The sequence below is a fragment of the Arachis ipaensis genome, chromosome B07 (assembly GCF_000816755.2).
Source record: "Arachis ipaensis cultivar K30076 chromosome B07, Araip1.1, whole genome shotgun sequence".
Classification (NCBI taxonomy): domain Eukaryota; kingdom Viridiplantae; phylum Streptophyta; class Magnoliopsida; order Fabales; family Fabaceae; genus Arachis; species Arachis ipaensis.
This window is the reverse complement of record NC_029791.2, coordinates 118,227,341-118,231,485: the sequence shown is the minus strand read 5'-3', so window position 1 is coordinate 118,231,485 and position 4,145 is coordinate 118,227,341. Positions and strand designations below refer to the sequence as shown.

General features: G+C 34.7%; 1 protein-coding gene across 1 annotated transcript in view; it reads right to left on the bottom strand.

Annotated features, from left to right (window-relative positions):
• The window catches only part of LOC107606030 (replication factor C subunit 2), a gene marked incomplete in the record, with an annotated part of 8,045 nt that extends 3,926 nt beyond the window's left edge, over nucleotides 1-4,119 (bottom strand). Inside the window, 3 exon segments of the mRNA XM_021106364.1 lie at nucleotides 1-107; nucleotides 3,158-3,249; nucleotides 3,805-4,119.

Here is a 4,145-nt window from a genome sequence, read left to right as displayed (position 1 = left end):
CTCTTCGCAGTTGGCACTCCACTCCACTGCACTCTGCTTGTTTAGCTGCTATATATGTAGAGCTCTTTTCCCGCTACTTTGTCAAGCGTATAAACGCACCGTTTCGTCTGCGAAACCCAACTTACTACGGATTAGCACAAGAAAAATGGGCCACTAGCCCCTACCAAAAACAAAAAAGAAAGAACGAGAGTTATGACCAAAAACCCAATACACGAGAGACCAATATTATTTCAGTCTCTTTATTTAAAAATAAATAAATATATAAAATTGAAAATTCAACTCTTTTGTCCAAAAAATATAAATAACAAAAAATTATTAAATTTGGATTTATGAGTTGGATCCTAACTGTTTTTTGAGAGAGATATTATTATTAAATCCAAATAATTAACTTTCTATTTGGAGAGAGATATTATTCTTGTAATGCTAATAAAAAATTATATGTGAAAATAAAAAATAACTCGTCAAATATTTGTGTATGTTTAACTCATTTTTAATGTACAACTAATATAGTTGAATTTTAATGGATCAAGCATTCAATGTTAATTTAGAATGTATTTGTTATACTTCGAATATGTATCTTCATCTTTATAAGGGGCAAACTTATTGTTCAAACGTTCACTTTCCCAATAATTAACCATGACAATTATATGAACGCAAAATTGGCAACATATGAGCGCCAAGTTGGAGTATTGGACTAATACTTGCAATCCCAGGTGTGACTATGGCGTGTGAGCAACTTTTAGTGGGAAAGGTTCGAATCCTCCACCTTTCATTTTATATTGATAATTTGTGATATGATCATGGATAAGTGCAACTGGAATTTCTATAAAGTGTAAATTACAAAATATAAATGATTACCTATATACCAATTGATTCTGGGGATGATTTGTTGAAGCAAATTAAATAAAGAGAGATTTAGAAAAAAAAATTAAAGGTAAGTAACTTTGGAGAGAAAACACTTCTAGCATTTTACCAAAAAAACAAAACACTTCTAGCAATAGCCAAATAAGCATTAAAAAGAGCAACATCATGATATTTGCTTATAGAAGTAATAGTGTTCCTTTGTTATGATTTACCAAAATAACTCAACTACATTCTAGAGAATAACTATACAAACAAGGTGGGTAACTTTTAAAACTCAAAAGTCACAATAAGAAACTCAACAAAGATAACCTTAACCTTCCTTTTAAGGAAATAATTTGTTATAATAAACTCAAACGATAGGTTGAGTTAAAAAATATTCTCTTATCAAATTATAATTGATCATTGGTTTAATGTCCTAAATCATAATTAACAAAAAAAAACCTTGTTTTATTGATTTAAATGTCAGAGGGAGATCAAGAAATAATGTTATAATTGACAATACATGAATCTTCTAGGCATTGGTTTTATGTCATCTTTTTCTTGAAGTACAATTTTTTTTTGCCCAAAGGTAAAAAACCTATGAAAGACACTGAAAAATAACACACACAAACCTAGCTAGCAGTCATTTGATGGGGGCATAAGAAAACTCATTCCCTTCATAGTGAAACATGGAGTTGAGCAACAACTGTTATCAAATCACTGTTAGCTTGGGAGTTGGGAATGCTGATAAGAACCCTTGCACTCTAAAACCTAAAGTGATAGAATTTACTAATCTGATGCATCCTCTAAAACCTAAAGTGATGGTGCTACATAATTATTCAGCACTAAAACATAATCCCTATCTGAACTAAAAAGTAGAGGAACCAAGAAATAAAAGAACAAGAAGCTACCAGCAAAGCAAAGGCCCTAACCCATCCCTAAACCGATAAAATCTTATCATTTCCGGGCCACAACTATGAGACCTGACAATTTTCTTCATATAATGAAAATTCTAAATTATGTTATTAAGGTCCAAATTTAGTACAACAACTGATCAAAGGAAAGCAAGCAATTTCAAGGGAAATAGCCTATAAAGATGCAGCAAATCCTTTTACACAGTGCACTTATTACAAATGGTTAGGCATTTGAAATGCTGTATGTCCAAGATCCAAAAAGGATCAAAAGATAAACCAAGAACATTACATTGTGTTTAATGAAGCTGGATCAGCGAGCCTAAATGACAAGCAAAACAGAAGCAAACTATAAGGCCTTCCTCCTTCCATTTGTCTTTTAGTTACACTCAAATGACAAGCAAATCAGAAACATACTAAGGCTCCAACATGCTAATTAGTTCATTCTTAGTAACAAGGTTTAATCACACAAGCAAATTAAGGTTCTATTTGGGCAGAAGAGAGCACAAAGATAAAAGAGATATAGCGTTGAATTTAATTAGTTTAATCACACACTGTATTTTCATCTCAAAGAGGCAAAACCAGAACTACTCTAATAAAATCAAGGTTCTGAGAACCGGACCAGTCATCAAACCGCTCAAATCACTGGTTCACTGGTCCAACTGGTCTAACCGTAGTTCAACCGAAAAAACCGTTTTAGAATAAAATAATAAATAAATTATAAATAAACATCCTAGAATATAGAAGCAGCTTATGAGTGACTATTGAAAGAAATGCCAATTCAAATAGTACAAAGCGTGAAGATATCAGATAATACCATGATATATTGAAAGAAACCCAATAAACAACACTATAATCGCTGTTCCAAGAAGTCCTGAGAAATGCAAAGCTAAATTAAAACAGTAAATACAGAAAGTAACATTTCAAAGAGAGATAACAAGTATATCAATACTCAATACTCAATACTCTTAATTGTTATTATCCTATTCCGCAACATATGCAAGCTATAATGTACAAATACTTCGTTTCTACTCAAATATCTGTATCATAGGCATATCTGCATCATATACTATTAAGTTAAACTTCCTAATTGTGACTATAGTTTTGATAAAATGGCTGTATTTACATATTCCTATTTGTGCAAAACGCAAGGCAAGACTAGCTAGCTTTAATTCTCTTACAAGAAACTAGTGTAACTTGATAAACAACAATGATAAAGCCATGAAGAGATTCTATTAGTTCCTACTAAACAAAACAATTAGATCAAAACTAAGCGTGAATTTTCAGTATTAAGAAATCAACTGTATCTCTTGAATCTCCAATTCAATTATGCCAGTAATCCAAAGAGTTGACTTACTATACAATGAACAATTGCAGAAATAGAAGGAAAGATGAAGAGATACCAGAGGGCAGATCTTGTTCCTGTGAGTGTGAGCACGTGCTGACGCTGCAGAAATCCTTTTGCTGGTTCAGATTGCTATTTTCCTTCTCAGTTCTGATAAAGAACATTGACAATTGAGAAAGATGATCAATACAACGCAAGTGAAGAGTGAAGAGTGAAGAATGAACATTGACAATTGAGAAAGATGATGAACACAGCAGAGCCACAAAACACACAACAGCACACCAGAACCCAGAACCCACAGCAGCAGCAGCACAGCCAGAAATTTAACAGCAGCACAAAATTAATACTACCAACAGCATTCAGCATTTAGCATTCAGCAACAAAAAATATCATTCAGCAACAACCAGCATTTGATTTGATTTCCTTTTTTAGCATTCAGCAACAAACATTACAAAACAGCAACAAGGAATCCCTAATCACACTAAACCTGAAATCAATAAAGCTAAACAAAAAGTTCAATAGTGATTTGATTTCCATTTTTAGCAGCAGCAAGAAAATTTCAACAAAAATTTCAGGAATTAAAAAAAGAGCAGCAACACAAAATCAATAATTTGATTCTCCATTAATCCATTCACAATTTCACATTCAAAAATCAGAGCATAAAAGGAAGAGAAGAACCGAAGAAGTGAAAGCAGTGCCACTAACCTTCGACGGAGACACGGACGGCGACCGGCGACACGGCGGCGAGCTGCTCCAACCTCGAACAGAGAAGCCAGGGAGGACGGGGACAGGGGGAAGGAGGACGCCGAGCTAGAAGAGAGGGCCTGGGCTACAAGAGAGGACGCGGAGGCGCCGACAGCACGGACGGCGGCGGCACTGCGGCAGAACCGTTGCAGGGAGAACCTAGGGTTTTGGTTGGGTGATTTTGAACTTTGCTTCAGAGTTCAGAGGGATAGTGATTCACGAATTGGTGGGGGTGTTGCCGTGTTGGGGGAAGGGGGTGAGTGAGTGAGTGAGGGCTGAACGTTGGGTTTTTTTTTTTTTTC